Source organism: Cydia amplana, chromosome 15 (assembly GCF_948474715.1).
Source record: "Cydia amplana chromosome 15, ilCydAmpl1.1, whole genome shotgun sequence".
Taxonomy (NCBI): Eukaryota; Metazoa; Arthropoda; class Insecta; order Lepidoptera; family Tortricidae; genus Cydia; species Cydia amplana.
In genome coordinates, this window is record NC_086083.1 from 11,450,612 (window position 1) to 11,474,390 (window position 23,779).

The following is a 23,779-nucleotide window of genomic DNA, read 5'->3' on the forward strand; positions in this document are numbered from 1 at the left end:
ATTAAATACTTCGCGACGTAGAACCTTCAAGGGATGGTGACCGACTGACGTTCCCCCAAAACCAGAAGTACAGAAAGTACATATTGAATGAACGTAGGTCAAATGATAAACAAATATACACAGGCGGTGGTCAATACCAAGACAAAGTTATCGCCAGATATAGGAGAATCCGTGGGGGAATTTTCTTGACAGGTAGGGAATTTCTATATCGATAAACTCAATTGTCGATGCTCGTTCTATATACTAGTGATCGCCCCCAACATTGTGTGTGTTTTTTGGAACTATTGTTTTGGAACTTTTTTCTCCTATTAGGATAGAAAGAGCCCGTGATTCTGAGTAGAAATAACATAAAAAACCCAAATTTGAAAATAAAAGTGTAGGGGACAACTTAAAAAAAAAACGCCCATTTGTAAACCCTTTCCATTGAGGGTCGTCTACCATGCGTGTCAGAAGAAGGTGGTGTACAATGTCTTCTAACACACTATGCTACTATTGTCTCTTGGCTGACCGGACAGAATAACAACAAGAAATAGTTGATCCACCCATATACAGTCCCGATATCTCAAAAATTATGAGATTTTCATTAAGAGTAAATGTGCTTAATCTTGTAGCCCATCAGCTGTTTAAGCCCTTTAAGTATTGGCGTTGATTTCAGGGACACCCGATATATTGTATGTACCTGTTATACCTACTTTACTCTTTGTATAGTATCTTTTGTGATATAAATATTAAACTACCTCTTTATCATAGTTTTATTACAAATGTCGCAATTGAGATTGGATCGAAAGCGTATAAATACATAGGTACCGTAAAATGGGGTGAGTAGGGTTCGCGGGGAGAGTTGGGTTATGAATGGGGAGAGAAGGGATGAAAGGGGGGTGAGATGGGATTTTAAGGCTACTGCTACAAAAATAATGTATTCCTATTTAAAATGGAGCTATGGTTATACTCATAATAAAAAAAATCGATCCAACAATCTTCCAAAATCACCTTTGTATCAAAACCCACCTCACCCCAAATACGAGGGACTACGGGGTGAGGTGGATTTTCCTGTTTATCGTCAAAGTTATGAAATGGAACTACCCAAAATAAAATAAAAACTAAAATACAAACGTCTGGAACACTTATTATATACACCATTCAGTTTTCATATGTAAAAATAAAATGTTATCGAGGTTTGAATTTCAGTTTTGACCCTACTCACCCCATTTTATGGTATTTATTTATTATTTCATTTCTAAATACGTTGTAAGGCCAATTTAGTTCATCCTCCAAAATGTGGAGCACTGGGGGGAATAGATTGCCAAATTATTTTATTGGCTGACAGTTCATTTTCCCAAGCGTCTCGATACTCATTCGCAAGGAAATTATGAAGTTCTTGCAAATATGTATTGGCTCCCTGGAAGTTGGTTCCGTTATCGCTGTACATATATTTTACAGGACCACGTCTGGATAAAAACCGCTTAAATGCTGACATAAAGCTTGCTGTAGTTAAGTCAGTTGCAAGTTCTAAATGAATTGCTCGCGTTGTGAGACATGTGAATAAGCACAAATAAACCTTTTGACTCTTCACGCCTCTTCGTCGAACGGATCTATATCTGAATCCCTAAAGTCTCTTCTCCTATCTTTGCATTCCCTAATATTGTTTGTCATAATGATCAGTTGTCCTAACACTAAAAACCCTAATTTTGGTTTCCCTAATTACTGATTATTTATCCTAATGTTATTAAGCATATTTTCTTTTTTGCGAGGGTCGCAGTTCTAACCCTAACCTAACCCACTTTTGTGGCAGCAAGTTCTAAAACCTAACTATTTTTCAGAACCTTACATTATGGAAAATAATCGTTATGACAATTGATCATTAGGGCATGTGCCCATTAGGACAAACCAGTTAAGGCAAGTGACTTTAGGACAAACGTTGTTAGGGATTCAGAATGACACCCCGTCGAACAGGTGTACAATACAACGGACTAGCGTAATCACAGCCAGTATGTATAAAGGCTTTCTCAACTTGATTTACCCTACATGCTGGTAGATCTGCCATCATTGGGGAGTTAGCCTTTGGCTTGGTCCGGAAACAGTAATAGGCTACATGACTAATTTTCATTTATGGTATCAATCGATCGGGTTTGTTTTTGGAATCAAATGTCTATATGGGACCTGTATGGGACACAAAAGTCAGAAATTGTAGTCAAAGGCCGACAGTCGCACTTCACTCGCGAAACGCCCTATACAAAACGGCAAGGGAACGTGACGTCAAGGTCTCTGGGAGCCCATCTTGTAGTATGGACAAAACAAGAAAATTGCGTTTTTGTCGGTGAAATATTGCGTTTATGTATATAGTTGCTATACAATATTTTTTTGGATGAAATGTAAGGAATCTAATGGTACCCTTACTTTTATCGTTTTTGGAAGTAAAAAAAAAACTTAAATTTTGAAACTTTCAGGTCCTGTATTTTTGTAATTTTTCAATATTTTATTTTAATATCCACATTATTGTGATAAATTGCTCGTTTGCTATCTATTTTACTAGATTTTGTTATAAAATTCAACATGTGTCATCATCCCTATTGCATAAATGAATCCGATGACGAATAATACATCGAGCTGCTATGATCCAGAATCGATGTCGCAGTATAGATACGAGTATAGGTAAGAGTTTCAGGTCCTGCATGTAAATGGTGTCGATAATAAAGTTCTTTTAAGGGTTACAAATAAATCAGGGTTTAAATTAGTTTATTTTACAAATACTACAGTCAAATGATACAGTAAGTGAATGAAATGTCCGTTCAATATTTTGAGAAATTGAAAAAAAAAAATTAAGACAGCCTTTATCAATATTTCGGGTACCGACTGATTGTTATTGAATCAGGATACATAGTTAATTTGTTTGGTATTACATTTTTATTCAGGCCATTCAGGGATTACATTGTTAAGCGCATTTAATATGCCTAAATTGAAGATTAAAGAAATACTAAATAAAAATGGAAAATCTGACTCAGAGATTCTATTTTTCCTTTATTTCATACTTTGTGGTTTCGTTATTACAAAGAATAATCTTTGTCTTTGTTGAGTGAGTCTTACCAAAGAGTTGACGTTGAAACGCACCCGCACCTTATGTTCTTTTTTCCGTCGCCTCATCTTGGTATTATATTTTTGCTAGCACATTAACCCATATTTCACACTTTATTTTAAAAGCTTATTTTGCCTTGGTATCTATATATTTTGTTTTGCTAACTCATGTTGAAAACTTTGCTAAAATTCAAAATGTTGTACAATTAGGAATTAAACACTTTCTTTACTTATGCTTTGTCTTAGATTTAAACTAACTAATTTGGATCTTGGCCTCCGAAACGAGAGCGTGCCACCTCACAACAAATTTTAACACATCATAAAAATGATACATAATTAATTTAAACAACAATTATAATATTATAATAGGTATTTAAAAATAACATTAACAGCAAGTGAAGGCTAGGTTAGGTAATTTGTTTGTATGTAGCGTGCCACTTAGTATTTATTTTGACATATAATATTTATTCGCACTGAGTTTCACTTAATTCTGTATCACAATTATTCACACAACATGTAAAACCCGTCTAAATCTTGGATCACTCCGATTCGCGTATACATGCGCGTGCGCTCCCACTAAAGAGCGTCTTACTCTGAGTCAATCAAAACACAGATACTGGCGACTGATCTATATCTACAGTGCCGGCCTAAAATATCACAAGGGTCATGAAAAATTCCTTAAAATATCATATTAAAACATTAAATGAGGATGTGTGTGTTATTATGTTTTTCAATAACTTATAAAATAATAAAGTACGCAACGTAATGGATCAAAAAAGAAATGAGGAAATTATTCATATTCATATTCATATTTTTTTAAATGTACCTAAATCAGTTATTTCAATAAAACTAAAAAAAAACAACATAATAAAAATTATGTTCTTTTTAATATTAATATTGAAATTGGAAATAAATAAATATTTTTAAGATTTAAACTAGACTGTGGGTTTTATATTTATGTTCATGGTAAAAAATGAATTGTGACAAAATTATGGAGATATTATCCGATGAGAAAACTAAATCGTGTTTGTGTTATGAACTATTTTTTTTTGTTTTTGTTAACAATAAACAATATCGTAAAACCACCCAACTAATATAGTCCAAAAGGACTATGGTCTAAAACTCGAATATCTTATATCAATGGTGTAAATATCATTTGAATGTCGCAATTCTGAGGCAAAATATTTTCATAAAAAGAAGGAAAAATCAGGCAACAAAAAAAATGAAATTAAGGTACTCGTTAAAGTTGTGGACCATAGTTTGTAGCCTTGACCGCGAATTTGAAACTGAAATATTCGCTAGCGTGAGCGTAACTTATTTTCTATGCATCTCGCTCGTACTGGCATAATAGTGCGTGCGTGGTAAGGGGTTGTGGCTAGGGCTTGCAAATATTCGAAACTTTCAGATATTCGAATATTCGACTTTTTCTGACGACGTATTCGAATATTCGAATAATTATTCGAATATTATAAAAAATAAGAAAAGGAACGAGAAATCGGTTTATTATCGTTTTATTCAAATGCTTTTTTCACATATTGCTAAAACTAAGGATATTTGGCAGAAATCCACTTAATTGACTAGATTTTATCATCCTACTATTTATAAGATGCCTACATTTATAAAAACAAGTAAAACGCCAAAATTAGACGTATTTAATATTTCTAGATAAAACTTTGTATTTTGAATCTTTATTGACTTTATTTGTTTTGGCAAGTTTATTATTCCTAATGGTGGGCTAATTATATAATATTGGAATATTTAAGGGAAAAAGTTAGTTGAGTATTGGGTGGATTATTCGTCAGCTAAAGGTGCATGGTTAGATTACCAAGTTGGGCAGGATTGGTATGATTAAATTTGAGAATTGCGATAAGTGGCAAGGTTTAGACTTCAAAAATTCGCTTAACGTACGCTTGTATTGAATAAACAGAATGACCCTTTAACTTAAAACTTACGCACCGTAAAAATAACATACTTTTTGATTTCGTTTTCTTTTCAATTGAGTTAGGTTTCACTGTATTCACGAAGTCTATCGAGAGGAATACAGTAAAAATATTATTTCCTTCGTATTTGGGTACCTAGCGTTCCTCATTCACTGTAAATACCCGTAAAACACACAGAAACTGTAACTACAGCGGATGACATAGATTTTTTTATAGTAATAAAAAATATTCGAATATTCGAAACCTGAGCGGCCGAATATTCGAATATCAAAACAGGTCGAATATTCGACAAATTCGAATATTCGAATATTCGAATTGCAAGCCCTAGTTGTGGCCCACGAAAATTTTGGAATAAGGGATTTAATGGGCGCTTTTATACTTTATCGTGGCAATGGTAACGGTAAATAGTAGATGTTACCGTCCCCGTTTGGTAGGAATTAAAGTTCAGGAAATATTGGTATTTTTAGTTTTAGGGCGATGTTCAGAGGAAGTTAGTAGCATTAGAAAGAAAGTAACCAAAAAATAAGTCACAGCAAATATGTTAGAATTATAAGTCATAATTATACCTACGATATTTTACATTCTTTTGCTTTCATAAGTAATATTAACTAATATTTTAAAACGTTTTTCAATATATTTTAATAAAAAAACCCGTCAAGATTGTTTACCGTCTTTCTAATGCTAAAAAAACCGAACTATAGGGTTTACTTTTGTTTGATATGGACACGTCCCGCTAGAGCAGCGGTCGGCAACCTGCGGCCCGTGAACCCGTCACTTGCGGCCCGCGAGCGTCCCTGGCTATTTTGTATGTAATACTGACAAACGACAATGTCTGATAAAGTCACAAATATTAACAAAGTACGGCCCGCGTCAACTTCGTTTTAACTACTATGTGGCCCTTGGCTGCTGAAAGGTTGCCGACCGCTGCGCTATAGTTCGTTTTTAGGGTTCCGTAGCCAAATGGCAAAAAACGGAACCCTTATAGATTCGTCATGTCTGTCTGTCTGTCCGTCTGTCCGTCTGTCCGTCCGTATGTCACAGCCACTCTTCTCCGAAACTATAAGAACTATACTGTTGAAACTTGGTAAGTAGATGTATTCTGTGAACCGCATTAAGATTTTCACACAAAAATAGAAAAAAAACAATAAATTTTTGGGGTTCCCCATACTTCGAACTGAAACTAAAAAAAAATTTTTCATCAAACCCATACGTGTGGGGTATCTATGGATAGGTCTTCAAAAATGATATTGAGGTTTCTAATATCATTTTTTTCTAAACTGAATAGTTTGCGCGAGAGACACTTCCAAAGTGATAAAATGTGTGTCCCCCCCCCTGTAACTTCTAAAATAAGAGAATGATAAAACTAAAAAAAATATATGATGTACACTACCATGTAAACTTCCACCGAAAATTGGTTTGAACGAGATCTAGTAAGTAGTTTTTTTTTTATACGTCATAAATCGCCTAAATACGGAACCCTTCATGGGCGAGTCCGACTCGCACTTGGCCGCTTTTTTTTTAGCATTAGAAAGAACTTGAAAGAAGGTAAGCGATTTTGACATGTCTTTTAATTGAAAGACATTTTTTAAAAATCAATAACTATTACTTAAGAAAGCAGAAGACTATAAAAGATCGTATTAGATTCATAATTGTTACATATTTGCCGTAACTTATTTTTAAAATGTGTTTTTCAATTAAAAGACACATCAAGATTGTTTAGCTTATTTCTAATGCTAAAAAAACGAACTATAGAGTGTGCGAGCTCTCTTGAAACGCATCCACTTAGCTTTGCGAGTATACCGATCGATAATGCCGCTCCTTACGCAAATCTCGTAGCGAACTATAACTTAATCGGTCAAGCCTTAACTCAATTAGGTACTCGTCCCTAGTCTGACCCCTATTATCATAACGACTATTAACAGTGATGTCAGTTGGTACCTAATTGCTAATGTTTTTGAATTAAATGTAAATAAATAAATATTTGGGGATTGGAGACAATCCTACACGGATCGACCTAGACCCAAACCACAGAATAAGTAAGAGTACTACCGTAACAGAAAAGACACTTCCTACAAAACCGAAGTTTGACAGCGATTCAGGGTCGAATCATGATATCTCTTTCTAACTTATGGCACTATCCCTTTCGGCTATTTAGGGTTGTCAAAATTCAAGTGATTATTTTATCTATGGTCGTGTACGCAAAGGGACGTCAAGTTGTGTCAACCCTAATAATTGCTCGAAGCAATGCTGAACCGAACGGAGCCGAGTTTGCACGAAGTCAGAAGTGTCTCCCCACTGCCCAAACTAAGCAAACCTTGTAGGTACTTTGGATACTAGGCGACGATATATCTACTAAAATACATAGATAAATCCGTATCTATATATGTACCTACATAGGTAACATCCATAACACAAGAACAAAATTCACATATTAAACACCAACCGTGGTTCGAACCCCGGATCTCCTGCTTCATTCATAGGCAGGGTCACAACCGACCAGGTTAGGCGTTAATGTATTCTGCTGATCATCTTACGTATTCTGGGAAATAATATTATTTTGATTTTATTCTATTTCTAATGAAAATCAAGATCAATAGGTAATTGAAAAGTAAAAAAAAAAGAAAAATTAAGAATGTAATAATCGGCCTGGAAGTTGTATAAATGCTCAAATGCGTACTAACTGCTAACATGGTATTTAAGTGTTAGAAACTAAGAATGACACTAATATGTACCTAAGCTCATTATGAGCTTAAATATGTCCCACCACGCATAACATTCCTAACAGTTGTTGGAAAACCAGTAGACGGTAAACTCATTCCCACTTCTTACTCGTAGATACAGGCACACCAAGAATTTAGCGGCCACATCGCTCGTTTCTTCCCAGAACGTGCAGAAAGTGGAATGAGTTACCTCCTGAGGTATTTCTATTGCGTTACAATATGATATTCTTCAAGAAGCTGTTATGCAGGGTTCTCAAGGGTCGGCAACGCATAAGTGGCTACTACGATGTTGCTTTATGTCCATGGGCGACGATGATCGCTTCCCATCGGGCGGCTCGTTTGCTGACTATTACAATAACGATCGAATCAATTTTGAAGTGAAAACTTCTTTAGCGGAGCTGTGCACTTTTTGAGGTGGGGAAAAAATGTTAAACTCGAGACAGCGTAAGACGATCACGTGACCGTAAGATTTAGATGGCCACTCATTTTGATGGCATTTAAATCAATAAAGAAAAACTCAATGACATTACATGAAAAACTGTTACATGTAATGTCATTGAGTTTTTCTTTATTGATTTAAATGCCATCTAGTGAGTTTCGCTCTAACTGGTATTAATATAACTTGAGTACTAACAGTGATGTGCTTAGGGGTTTCAAGTAATTAACGCTAACGCTAGATGGCGTTAACCTCAATTATACATCGTGCATTTTGCACTAGTCATTGGGTTTTCATGTCTGCCGGCACTCCCTGAGTGCAACCCGTTGTTTTTTATAATGACGGTGTAGGGGTAGATATGAGACTTGGTTTATGTTGACAAAAGGAGGCATGGGAATAATAAATACACTTAAATTACTCAAACAATTAATTAATTAAAACTAGACAACCAATATGTCTCTGTCGATCGCTACACTTCGATAAAGTAACTAGTAAGTTTGGTATTGGTTTTATTTATTCTAATTTTTGCCATTAGTATCGGTATCATTGTGAAGTGAGAATAAAAATATATATTACTATAAAAATAGGTGTGTGATAACCACAGAACATATTAAAGAGGTTAGAATGGCTATCGCGCGCAGTTAGTATCGGAACCGGTGTCGCCGCTCGTTCCTCTCCACATTTACTAACACTCGCGCAACGGTAGTAAAAACATGTATGCGTGGTGAATGGATACGCCTCCTTTAGACAGATTTGATGTCTGGCTTCTTAATCTGAAGGTTATTGTGGCGCAAAAGGCATGTTTACTTCGTTTTTCGGTCAGCGCGGGCGAGTAGCATGCGAGCGTTTGCTCAAAACCGGCGGCGACACGTACCCTGCTCGCATCGCTATTCTAACTTGTTCTGTGGTGATAAATACCTTATAAATACAGTCAAAAAAATAAAGCTAGACGTCACGCACACAGAGACTAGATATTACATATTTATCACGAAAGAAATGTAACTCTCTTGTTTGATTGAAGATAACGATGAAATGATTGATAAAAAACTATTACCTACCCTATGCCCTTCCTCGGGCCTCACACTATCTCTATACCTTGCGGTATACGGTTCAGCGGTTTAAGCTTGAAGAGGTAACAGACGGACAGACAGACATAGTTACTTTCACATGTATAACATTATAGAGATCAATGCTTACTAAAACACTATGTCCAATAATTTAAAAATGTTAATGTCTGTCAATCAGTCATTAAGTCGACTAAATATAAATAGTTCAATACAAATCGCTTTTCAACGTACGAGATCTAAAACTCAATCAGTTTATCGCCATATATCACTACTCAACGATCTACGGCCTATAAATATCCTGTTAAATCTTCTTAATAGTAACATAATCTTCCAATCGACTATAGGACTTATTGTGTTCTCATTAAGGTTTAAGGCTCAAGCATGTTTTTTTTCAATTCGAAGCGCCATGTAGATATAGTAATGTAAACAAATTAGTCGTAACGTCTGGATCAAAGATGTTTTAGTGCCGATTTTATAGAACGAGACGGGAATAGGTGTGACGTGTCACCGAGTCACTTCGCATCCTTCTGAACTTCTTAAAGGGAAGTTGCGAAGAGTCTCGTAAGAAATGTCCCTAATGTGAATCCGAAGTTAGTAAGTTAGTAGACAGTTAGTTTACGAAGTCAAAGTTGACTCCTTTTCCTATGTTAGTGTTTTGTTTTGTGTGATGAAGTCAGCTAACTACAGACTGCATTATGTTTAGGTTATTTATAAAGGACGATACACAAAACCTACTAAAACTGGCGGGAACATACAGTCAATACGTACCCGTATGGCTGGTCTTGACATTGGGGCCTGTTAAAACCTTGATTAGTGTTTATTGAGAGTTCATACATTTACTACTTGCGTTTTGTGGCAAATGTATGAAATCAGCCAGAGATCGGCGGGGGTGAGCTATTTACCTAATAATTTGACATGTCTTACGTCATATTATAAGGAAAATAGCTCACCCGCGCCGATCTCTGGAAATCACACTAAACACTAAACAATTTTTTAAAGAGTCTCCGATATAAAGAGTATAAAGACCAGATACACTTACCTCGCAGCCATACTTATCCGTATTGACCTTATCAATTTTTTTATGATTTAAGAGGCAAACGAGTAGACGAATCCCCTGATGGTAAGCGATTACCGTCACCCATGGACACCCGCAACACGAGGGGTTGCATTAATTAACGATGTGACACAATTTTATCTAATCTACATAGATACCTACATGATGATGGTCATTCTTGACATTTTTAGCATGACCAATATTTTAGCCAAGCCAACTTATATCCAATATGCGAATGGTTAGAAAACCTATCAGGAAAATAAGCTATTGAACAATAAATATACAGGGAAAATTGAAAGGAAGCTTTTGAGAAAAAATAAAGTGATAAAAATGGTGAATGACAGAAATCGCAACTTTGAAAAAACGATTTCCGGAAAATACAGAACGAATCCACGTCGGTTCGGCTGTAATATATTTTATTTAATTTTAAACGAAGACTTAAATTGTGTGATAGATATGTAGGCAGTTGGTTAGCGTTATTATAACGTTATATTATAAAGTAGTTAAAATTTGTGACATTAGGCACTTTAACGTAAATGAGGCAAAAATTCGTATACTATATCTGCTAAAGTCTTGGAACTTCGACGAATCAGAAGAAATTCTGAATCCTTCCCAAGTAACTCCTAACTCCACGTTCTCATAGGATTACTTCTTCACTCCTCTTCGAGTTCAGTTTCAGTTTTTAATACTTAACGCTCGAACACACTTAAATCTAACAAACTTTTACACTCACACATTCTTAGATTTCATTCACACACTTTTCACTACCTCCTCACAACAACCTTACACATATACAAGTACACACTCCTCTCTCTTTCCTATTCCTATTCTTATGTTTAATATAATTATAAATTTGATTTCTGGTAACTCGTGATGATCATGACCCCCGCGATACAGGCCATGCCTAGTGCGGGGTTCAATGTATAACCTTCCTGCTAAACTTTAATTATGAATAAAAATATTGTTATTGTTATTGTTATTTTGCGTTCATAGTTTGAAATGATGTGTCATATGTTTGAGATGTCACATCTCTTACGTTGCATATTTACTATTAACCCGTTTCATAATGAGTAGGGCACGCAAAGCAAGCAATGCAACAGCACTGCAGCTGACATAAAATATGAGCAATGGGGTTGGCAACTGTCAAAGGCTTGCGTAGATGGCGCCATCATAGCTTGCCCTTTTTCTATGAGATTTGACTTAAAGGGCTGGCATCCAGGGCATTAAAAAAACAAAAATTTGACACAATTCTAGGGATTGACAGGGCAACCAATGATAGCGCCATCTGCTAGATACATCGACCGGCCAACCCCATTCCCTTACCGTAGGTACTTTTTTTAAATTAGGTTTTGCATGTTTCGTTTCCCTATGCTAAGAAAAGTGATACACGACAAAATATTTGAGCAAATGGGGCATATATTTTTTATTTTATACAAGACTATCACCAAATTTCCATAAAATAGTTAAAATCACGTACCTATCTATGAAAGCCGCAGCCGTGTTGCATTCGCAAAGGCGTGAATTGGCCTTAATATGTCAGATGTTACACAACATGGCGCAAAGGAACCTACTTAAATCTTTACATTAAGTAAAGTTCAAATATTGATGCGGGAATATAGCGAACTTACAGACGTTATTCAACTATTTGTTTATTTAGCACTAGTCTTCCGGAACTGCACGGGTTTTTACGTTGTACATCAAACTCAAACCAAAATGTCATAAGTGATATGTATTAATGAGCAAATATGTCGTTTTAGAATAGAATCGTTTAGTTATTGGGCTTATAAAATTATATACACAGAGCACAAATTCAGATGTAATAAATTGTTACGGTTTTGAAATGGTATTGATATGACCTTGACGATCGTCTTGGTGATTAGCGCACATCGCACGCACGACTTTTACTTAATTTCGCTTACATCAATCAGCGTGAGTGCATGATCTTCAAGGTCGTATGAAAATAAGATTAAAACCGTAACATGTTGTTAAATTTGAATCGGGCTCCCAGTCATACGTAAATCTCGGCCGCTAAAGTAAACAAACATAAAATAATGTGCTAACGTTGCTTTTACAATATTAGATTAAGATTTATGAAAATAATATTTTTGTATATTATACAAAACTGAGGTCAGAATGCTCTTCCGTAGACTCGTATTTTGTACAATTGTAATAGTACAAGTACATTACGATACAAGTGCGAAAAGTAGGAAATTCGCAACGAGTGGCGAGATTATCTTTTCGCACGTGTATTGTACAACATTTTACAGTATACATATGGCCCTTTAAATTTTCGACATACGCGCGTACCTAATAGTGCTAGTTACCGCACTAGGGCGGTATATTAGCGCCATATGTACTGTAAAATGTATTCCATCAATTACATCATCTTTGTGACGGAACTAGAATGTAAAGTACCTAATAGAGTATGGCTGAAAGCACCTGAAAGAAACATTGCCCGTTAAAAATGATTTGTAATATGAGTGCTCTGGACTCGAAAAAAGTTAGCTCGGAGTTGCCGGAGTTGCTCGGAGTTGCTCCTAACTCTTATAATAATCAAAAAATCGAAAAATAAATAAATTGGGGCATAGCTTGAACAACAAAATGGTGTCAATTATTTCCAATAACGTTTCATATCTAGAAAGGAAAATGTGGACTACTTTTGTACAAAAAAGGCGATTTCGCGCGTCCTCCACTTTCGTCTTAAAGTCGTTGTAAGATGAATGTTATTCAATCAATCAATCAATCATTTATTTCAGAAATAAAAGCCCATATCATTTTACTCTCTTTATTTTGTTTTTTTCTTTATTTTTTTATTTTTGTTATGACGATACAAAACCTTAATGTTATTTTCTGAATATTAATTTAAAAGGAGCACGTATTCTTGACCTCGTTTCAGTTAATGGCAAGCGACGATGGCGTTTACTCAATATTTTGTCTGCTGGCATTGGCTTATAATATAAGCTATCATAATTATTATAGGTATAAGAACGTGATATTTTTTCTTTTCGTGTTATTTCTTAAATTGTATCATTTTCTACATGTTTTCTTGTTGAACTGGGCGGTATGGTCTATTTTCAAAATGTGATGTACGAGTAGGTATACTACTGTTTTGAAATAAAGAGTCGCGGTCTAGTGTTTCTTTGCTTACCGATTTTTTACATTTAAAGGTGCATTGCGATACGCTTAATTTGCATAATCTTTTTGCACAAGTCTGTCAAGCTGGATATGTCAGTAGCAATGTAAAGCAAACTAGCGACACAACGAGGAAATGCTGCCAGCATCTACGGCACCATTCCGCAGGGGGATAGTTTGTAATAATTTATTTTAAGATTAGTTTTATTTATTTTTAGATTTAGTTTTTAAGTTTTGTAGGTTACTTATTTAATTATGTTTTGTTTCTAGGTATGTATTGTATATGTATTAAGTTTGTATGCACTAATAAATAATTCAATAAAGCAAACTAAAGTATGGTGTCCCTAGGAAACGAACAAAAAGCAGCAATGTACATCGAACAACGAGAAATGCAAACAGAACAGTTCCACAGATAAGATATAAATGACACGCGATTTTCGAACAATTCAAACGTCGTGTTGCAAACCCGCGATTTTTCAAATTTGTCGCCTTTTTCTGCTGACAAGATTTGTTTGACCAACTATAGATTTCTATATTATTAACGTTAAGGAGCCTATCTAAACCCACGTCTACTGTGTAAATATTTTTGAAGTTCTTCATATCCAATTAGCTCCTGCTACAGTTTACTTTTGTTCTAATTCCTTGACTGCAAGTTTGTAGAGTTTGATGCAGTAATAGAAGCCGACGTTGAGCCACCAAAGTTAGTTGAGTTTAATTAATTGCTACTTCCTGACTGTTTGGAAGTGACTGTTCTGAAACAGGTTTATTGTGTGGGTACGTAAACAATAGGCTAGTTCACTTTTGGCACAGGGCGGACACGCCATACATCAAAAATCATTTGCGTTTTATATGTGTGCACGGCACGTCTGTACACGCGTCATTGTGTATGTGTGGGTAAGTCGCTTTACTGAGAGTACGCCAGAAGTCCGCCAGTTTCATGTCGCGGGGCGAGGTAATGCGAGTCGGGGCGGGGCGGTGCGTGGCCGTTCTATATGATAATACTATTACTTATTCTGTGCTTTTGGTGAATTGAATTGTATTGCAGAAATCACGAAAGCCGATTATGGAATATGAAAAACAGGTTAATTTTTTACGCTGGCAATAAACAAAAACTCATTTAAAGGATGTATTCATCAATTTGATCATAGTAGGTCATTATTCCGTTATAGTAGATAGGTACGATTTTATGATTTATGTAAGCATAAAATGCCATAACTTTGGCTTGTACCAAAATACGCAATAGATTCATCCATGTCTTTAACTTTCGGAAACAGGAAATCAAAACATAAATCTCTGTAGGTATGACGCATTATTGGAGCCTTCCAGTGTAACTTACGTTACGCTAGTATTTTAGTACTTAGTAGGTATTTCTGAAAAACTTAGGAAGATAATTTTTGGTTTCTGGTCTCTGATGACTTTAATTTGAACATTTATCACTAACACCTAAAACAAAGTCCCCCGCCGCGTCGTTCTGTTTGTGTGTATGTATGTTCGCGATAAACTCGAAAACTACTGAACGGATTTTCATGCATATTTCACCCATCAATAGAGTGATTCTTGAGGAAGGTTTAGTGTATAATTTGTTAAGGTTTTGTGTAACCCGTGCAAAGCCGAGGCGGGTTGCTAGTTAAACTAAAAACTGCTTGATAGATTTTACTAAAAGCAGATGGTACACGCATACACACACTTAGTTCCTACACTAGTGGCTCTGTGAGCTGTACCAACTGTTTTTAAAATAAGCGTTGCATATTTGTATGTAAGGTACTGGCAGAATACCAGCGATGTAGCTTGCCGAATCACAATGCTGAGCCAGCGCCTTTTCTCTGCCACGACACATGGCTTCATAATTTTTTAATGTACCTAATAGTTAATAGTTTTTAGTAATTAAGTTGTTTTGCATGTTCTTATCCTGTACTTTTTCAATGCCGTGTATGTTGTGGGAATGAATAAAGAAATTATCTATCTATCTATCTGTAGACGTCGCCAGAGTAGCTTAAATCTGAACAAATATATATATGACTCCGCCGTTTAGAGAATCGACAAAAAATATATTTCATCTTCGAACCTGCTTACAAAATTTCACGAGAATCGGTTGAGAATTGCGAGAACATCTGGACATACGAAAGCATTTTTGCCCAAGTTGAAACGGAGACCTTCGCTAACGCTTCGGTCAATTATCTTTTCTGTTCCAGAAAGGTAAAATAAGTACTTTCAAGTCCAGATAGGGATCATTTTGAACTTTCGACAAAAAATACACAACTTTCATATGGACTCAATAACTAACTTTTTTGGTTGGCTCATTAATGCTTTGGCTTAGAATGTTAACCTTGGTAAACCGAAAAATCTGCTCTTATTTAATAAGCTCAATTTCAGGGGCATTTTAGAAAAGTGTCGTGTACGTGACGATATTTTGTCAATAGTTCTGATGATAAAGCTAAGAACTGATATTTGGTAGGACAACGTTTGATAACTTTGCCTTAAATTCAACGGTATATAATACAGATTTCTGCAGGTTATCAAGGTAGCAGCCGCACGTGTCACATCCCCGACAAAGTAAACCTTTTTGTGGAATACCCCTTCAGAGGTATTGAATACCTTTAGGTAGGCGCTAACGAACGCTACTTTAGTAGCGCCAATCTCATGGCCCCGAAACTTATTAAAAAGATAAAACGAACTTACCGTATTCACCTGGAATCACAGTGGCTGCACATTATTTTAACCGGCACCGTTTAGCGGACTAGCCTGTCCAGCGGGACACTGGACAATATTGTAAGTGTGTCCATGTTAATCGAATTTCAACGATGGGCTGGCCGCGGTTTGCATAGCGGATATCGATGGCGCTGTGGTGATATTGGCCTCCTTTTAGCTCTTTGGTTTTATAACATTTAAATTAAATGTCATTATTCTTATAATTGTCAAACAAATGTATATACAAAATACATGCATGATTATTTTAAATAATTGGTGCCTAGGACGTACGCCGCCGCCGGTACGCCGTGGTGGGATTAGTTGCCAAGCGGTCCCCAGGCTCCCATGAGCCGTGGCAAAATGCCGGGACAACGCGAGGAAGTTGATGGTGCCTAGGACGTAATTTTTATTATGCAATGAAGTTAATCCAATCATTTATTATTCTTCTTTACATTAATAAATTAATAAAATGAATAAATAACATTAACTATACTAAATTGAGATTGATTGTATTATAAATTGAGTATATTTCAGGCGCCATTTTGCGGGACTGGGTGTAACCGTTAAGTAGCCAGGTACCTGCTTACTTATTATACTTTTCTTCAAATGAATATAAAACTAAAATTAATTACAATTAGGATAACTAAAGCTAAAAAATTAAAAATACCTATCAAAATTTTGCGCCCTTGGTATGGCCAATCTTTTATTTGCGCGAGAAAGCTGCCTGCGCGAGGGTCACCTGTGGCCTCCCTTATGGCTCTACACGATGGGCCAACGCCGGCCACTCCAAGGGACGCATTAATGCGTTAGAGGGAGCAAGTGATATTGCTATCTCATTCTACCGCATGGCTGCGTCCCTTGGAGTGGCTGGCGTTGGCCCATTGTGTAAAGGAGCCATTGGCGTTTGCTGAGCGCCTTGCTGTGGAGTCCCCGAGCCCCCCTACCCACGGACCTAGTATCTCGACGCCAAAAGCTACAAATTTTTCTTCTCTTAGAATTGCAAAATTTTGTTGTTAAGAGAATAAGAGCGCAAGAATAAGATACGGACCATTTTATAGGATAGGAAATAAAGTGTCTCAAATTTGTTATTCCATTTTGTTCCCATTTTTCTTATGATGGTAATTTTACTTTTTATGATGGTAACGGAATTGAAACTAGGGTATAATATATGTATGGAACTTTAGGAATCCTAGTGGGATCTAACCAGCTCGTGATTTTGTGTAGAAATAACATAAAATTCCCAAAAAAAAGTGTAGTGTACATACAACATTAAATGAAATGGCCCATACATATTTAGGTATTCCACAGGAGCGCCATACCTACTTGAAGTAGCCCTTCAGATGGTAATATCTAACAATGAAACAATTTTCGTGACTGACAAACATTATTTTCAGCTGCAATTGACGACTGGTCTGGCCTAGTGGGTAGTGACCCTGCCTGTGAAGCCGCGGTCCTGGGTTCGAATCCCGGTAAGGGCATTTATTTGTGTGATGAGCACAGATATTTGTTCCTGAGTCATGGTTGTTTTCTATGTATTTATGTATTTGTATATTACATATGTCGTTGTCTGAGTATCCACAACACAAGCTTGCTTGAGCTTACCGTGGGGCTTAGTCAATTTGTGTATAAATGTCCTATAATATTTATTTATTTATTATTTATTTATTTAATTTCTCGACGATGACTCCATCTCTGTTTTTCGTAATAAGGATACGAAAGACTATTCATGAATAAATAGTGACAAATTATGTAAGACGAGTTTTGAAATTTTATGCTTATTGTTTAGGCCTCAAGTCTGCACTATATACATGGTGTCTAATAGTGGAGGAGCCACAAGGAAAAAAGTTAGCAGTCCGGCAGTGAGTTCATAAGTTTAAAAAATTCACTAATCTATATCGACAACTTTCCCCTCCCTACGCCTCAAGCCACGCTAATGTCATTAAAGTAAGTCCGCTCGCCAATACGTCTAATTTGTGACCGTATATATCTACACGCATAAAGAAATTAATACATTAGTGTATGAATACCCTTTGATTATGAGAATAGCGTTATTGTGGCGAAAATAAATAACAATGGGCTGACGTTCTTGCTAACATATTAGTATGATAAACAAATAAGTGATTTTCGTCATCTTTCTTTATGAGAAACGCTATAAATTAAATTTGTTTTCCTTTGTCTGTTTTTATTCGTAAATGTAGGTACCGTAAAATGGAGTGAGTAGGTGCAAAACTGACATTCAAACCTCGATAACATTTTATTTTTACATATTATGCAAACTGAATGGTGTATATAATAAGTGTTCCGGACGTTTGTATTTTAGTTTTTATTTTATTTTGGGTAGTTCCATTTCATAACCTTGACGATAAACAGGAACCCGTAGTCCTTCGTATTTGGGGTGAGTTGGGTTTTCATGCAAAGGTGATTTTGGAAGATTGTTGGATCGATTTTTTTATTATGAGTATTACTATAGCTCCATTTTAAATTGGAATACATTATTTTTGTAGCAGTAGCCTTAAAAACCCATCTCACCCCCCTTTCATCCCTTCTCTCCCCATTCATAACCCGACTCTCCCCGTGAACCCTACTCACCCCATTTTACGGTACCTAAACTTTATTAAAACAAGAGTGAGTAGGCTAACAAAACAGTGAGCTTCATCTGTTGTTAGGTGGTCATTTCTTATCAGTCTCATCACATATGTGTTTGTGTTCATTCGTGGATAATTAAAAAAGCCTCATTTGCAGGTTGCAGACTATAGTTAAAGGTTGACAATGAACAGTAATTCACGTGGCATTGTTACATCTGGTTAGAATTAGAACCGGTAATGCAATATGACGGCCGGGACCTTAACTGTGCCTGTATTTTCTACAACATTGACATTCTCATTGCATTTCCATAGGTTCTCAAACTTTGGACTGAAATTTCCTAACATTTTTGATACGAGTGTTTAATCATCTCTATTGGAGGTGACAGCAGCTAGATGCGATAAGACGTATGCCTACTCAAAAATCATGGAATAGCAGATAGAAAGTACCTTTCACTTTTTTTAATGTGAAATAAAACACCTGTCCATATTTTTCCTGTTGCTAATTCTGATATCGGTTCAATCTCAATAAAGTATTAACCTAATGAATCTCGCTACAAGTCAGAAGTTATATATGTATTTACAAGCCATAATAATACTTCTTACAACCCACGTGCTTCCTAAGTATTTACTATCTGCTCGCAAGCTCGCAATATTGAACCTGAAGTCCACGTCGCTCCGACGTGCGTGTCGGATGTCGCTAATATTTCATACGCGCATAGCGTTGTCTCGCTCAAACTTCGGAGTGACGTGCGAATCAGACGCAGTGTGCCATGCTCCTCTAACGAGACAACGGGCTCTCTTCAATAACGGTATGTGTCTGCATCGAGCACAGTTTGAGCACCGCAGAGGGTTAACAAGATTAAAGCTCCTGCACGCAGGTGTACATAATATACAATCCATTTACACGGTTACTCAATCTGTACTTGTATCTACTGGTAGATTACTTCAAAATAGAGTAAGGACGCTTAGAATTGGCCCGCCATCGCCATTTTTCTATCACACGCGCGTCAATGCCACGGAGCCAGCGGACTCTAGCAGAGATTGACAAACTGCAAGTGTGACGCCTTGGTTGTCAACCATGACGTCATTTGGCCGGATAGGATTCCATTTATATTTTAGCTGGATACATGCTCCTAATGAGTCAACATGCTCCGGATGGTGTTATTGTGTCGTAATTCTCATAGCTCCACCCTGGAAACATTATTGACTTTATATGTGCAAGTTGCGAAAAGTTTCTACACTAGAGTCTGTGCGGAAAGAGAAGAGTCGTAGAATGTATGGGATCCCATATATTTCACGACTCTTGTCTTTCCGCACAGACTCTAAACGAAAGTAGTAGCAAATGTATGAACTGGTAATTCCAGGTCTGGTAATCTGGTCCCAATGTTAAGACCAGCCACACACGTATGCCTCACTTATTACCCGTATTGACCTTTTTTGACTTTGTGTTTTGTTGCCATTTCTTCGTAAGGAGAAAGGAACAGAACTACTAAATGCAATCAATTAAAAGATAGATTTACATTTATTTTTTCAGAATATTTTTGAATTGTGGATATCTGCAGAGATAGTGATTCATCCTCTTATCGGCGGATTCTTAAACCAAAGAGATATGTAAATCCATATAAGATGAATAAAGTCTAAGGAAAAAACGTGCCTCGGAAATCAAGAAAAAGTTATTCTCGGATAGATGGCGTTATTACCTTTGGCCTATGCTCGGCTAGATGGCGTTGATGACACCGTTTGATATTTAACAATTTTAACACATATCAGTGAAAGAACATGGGTGAAAATCATATAAAAATAATAATTAATAAGCCCAGTAAGTACCTAGACTTGGCTCACGAGATAACCGCCATGTGGGATGTTGATTCGACGATCATTGTCCCGATAGTTGTTTCAGCGAACGGTCTAATAGCGAAGAGTCTCGACCAACATCTTGAGAGACTCTCGCTAGGTGGTTGGATCAAGGGCCAGATGTAGAAGACGGTGATCTTGGACACGGCGCGGATAGTCCGCCGGTTCCTCTCTCTGCAGCCCTGACCACCGGTAGCTTGGGCCTTGCCCCGCTGCTGGCGGCACCCTAGGTTAGGTTTTTTATAATATGTTTATAAGTATTTTGTATTGTTTTAGTAAGTGTTTAATGTATTTTATTTTTCTATCCATATTATAAAATAATCTAAGTTTGAAGACAAATAAAGATAATAATTAATAATAAAAAAACATTTATCGATATAAGTAAATAACTTTTTTGATATTTTTATACTTTTTCATTTTTAGTTTTAATCATGTGTCGATAGATGGCAGTAAATTTACTGTGACTACAAAATTTATTACGACAGTAACCCTCTATACTATCTATTATCTTTGCTTAAACTAAACATCCTCCAGGCTATCTTTACATACGCAACATGATTAAGCAGCCGCCACGGAAAGCGGCCATTAATCTCCGGTACTAGTATAAATCATTACTGAGTGATTGTCATTCATGCTTCACTTGATAAAGCTGGATTGACGGGACTATTAGAAACTATACTTATTTTTAACCGCTAGCCGCCCATAGACCTATAAAAAGGTTCCCATTCCATTGTCCTGTTTTGAGTCTTTATTTGTATAAATCAGATTTGCATTTTTCTTTGCTTTAGTTCTGTTCAAAATACAAATTACCACTTAAAATTTTATAATCATCTATTTACAAACAAGATATATACAGTGGTATTACTAAAAGAAATTAAAAACTAGCTTAAGTCTAAAATAGGCCCTTGAGGCATTGTACCAAGGATGCTGGCGACATTTCCTCGCTGTATCGCAATGCTGATACGTAGCCGCCAGCTCTTCGGTCACCAGTTACGTCAAACAGACGCTTCGCGATTTCTGCGAACAACTTATGCGCGCTGGGACCCCATGGACCTAGAGTTTCGACTCGAAATGGTACAAAATGGTACTCTCTACCGAGGCTCTTATATTTGTTACGTTTTAAAAAATTTTGGCGCTTTCCGCCGCCCCGCCCGCTTTTACATTAGTCCGTTAGAGTTGGGACGGTGCCAGCGTGTCTACGCAGGTAGCATCCCACACTAACATCCGTCCCAAGCTCCAAGGAACTAAGGACACCACTTAAAATAATATTACAGCCTCGAACACCACGAAAATATAAACATTACTAAATAATGCAGTTGTCTGTAATAGGTACTAGGTACCCGTATTTAATAAATCAAAACACTTGTGAAAGTAGTGCTTTTAAGTCATTTCGCACTTCCAATTTAAAGTACATTGTTTTAAAAGCTAAGTGGCGCCTGGCTACTCAGCCAGAAAGTTGGAACTTAGCGCTTTTAGCAAACAACATCTTATCGAGACCTTAACGGAGTAAAAACCATGTTTTCTCAAGGACATAAACTTTTCTTATTGTGAAATATGGAAAAACTACTCGTGGGGTTATTTATTGTCCCTCTTTTAGTGCTAAATATCAGAGGGGCTAACGCGAAAACCGAATTTCGCAAATTGCTGGAATTTTTCTCTGTCACTCTAATTACGCCTTCATTGGAGTAAAAGAGAAAGATCCCCGCAATTTGCGAAATTCGGTTTTCGCGGTAGCCCCTCTGGGTTGTTGTAGAGAAAATGAACGTTATAGATGTTGGCGATTCACTTGCAGACATTTTCTTTGGCATTGGCAATAACGTGGTTAAAATGCATTGCAATCTTACAATACAATACAATACTTATATGTTTTTGTGGCTGAGAAACCCTGAGAAATTTTTGTAAAGAAAAGAAAGTACCGTAAAATGGGGTGAGTAGGGTCAAAACTAAAACTCAAACCTCGATAACATTTTATTTTTAAGTTCATATGAAAACTAAACTGAATGGTAATATAATAAGTGTTCCGGGCGTTTGTACCTATTTTAGTTTTTATTTTATTTTGGGTAGTTCCATTTCATAACTTTGACGATAAAGAGGAAAACCGACCTCACCCCGTAGTGCCTCGTATTTGGGGTGAGAGGGGTTTTCATACAAAGGTGATTTTGAAAGATTGTTGAATCGATTTTTTTTTATTATGCGTATTACTATAGCTCCATTTTAAATTGGAATACATTATTTTTGTAGCAGTTGCCTTAAAATCCCTTCTCACCCCCCTTTCAAACCTTCTCTCCCCATTCATAACCCACCTCACCCCGCGAAACCTACTCACCCCGTTTTACGGTAACCATCAGTAAGTAACCAGCAAAAATTATGAGATAATGCTCTTAAAAAATAGATAAAATAAATAAATAAAATAAAATATCATTTTTAGCCCATAAAACACTGAGACAATTCACACAATATAGTACAAGTACTTAAACGACACATTTATAGGCACGAATACTATCAGAACTTAGGGTACCTACATTTATTTTTATTGTGACTAGAAGGTTTTAGCCCAGAATAAAAAAACGAAAGCAGGATTCAGGCTATATCAATAAACCTTTACTATACTTTTATTTTTCGAAAATATGTACTGGCATTTCAGACCCTTTCAATCTAGCTAACGACTTAACAATAACATAACAGTAAACATTTCCACGTCTCTATAGGGTTGTAACTACTCCTTTTATGGCGTACAGCTTGAATTTGATCACGGCAATTCATGAATAAAGAAAAAAGTACCAACTGACGCGTGAGATTATTCAGAACCCTTGAGGGTATTTTGAACTATAGTATTTTCGAGTCCAAATATTTCATGTTGTTGCAACAGCTGGCAAAACTACTATATAGTTGGTCAAACCAATTTGTCAGTCAGTATAAGAACCAGGAAAACTATACTCATCCTTTTCTTTTGAGTGGTAGTACTAGTGTGAGACAAAGATAGTATGATTCTCTCTGTCTATGTTTGAAATGAGACAGTCCTTTGACAAACTATAAAAGGTTTATACATAGACCATAATCTATATAAAGCTTACACTACAATCCATTCACATGTCTGTATTACTGAACAATCGGCGAGTAATATCGCAAACGAGTTTCGGTCATTCATTCGTTCCATCCGTTCGATTCATTACCATTCACTAATGAACCGATACATTAACGAGGGGAATGATGCCACAATGGGGATAGAAA

General features: G+C 36.4%; 1 protein-coding gene across 1 annotated transcript in view; it reads right to left on the bottom strand.

Annotated features, from left to right (window-relative positions):
• Nucleotides 1–16,180, bottom strand: part of LOC134654589 (transient receptor potential protein) — a 68,761-nt gene extending 52,581 nt beyond the window's left edge. Inside the window, exon 1 of the mRNA XM_063510058.1 lies at nucleotides 16,101–16,180. The gene's annotated coding sequence lies outside the window, so the exon portion shown is untranslated. The remainder of the gene's footprint in view (nucleotides 1–16,100) is intronic.
• Nucleotides 16,181–23,779: the final 7,599 nt, after the last annotated feature.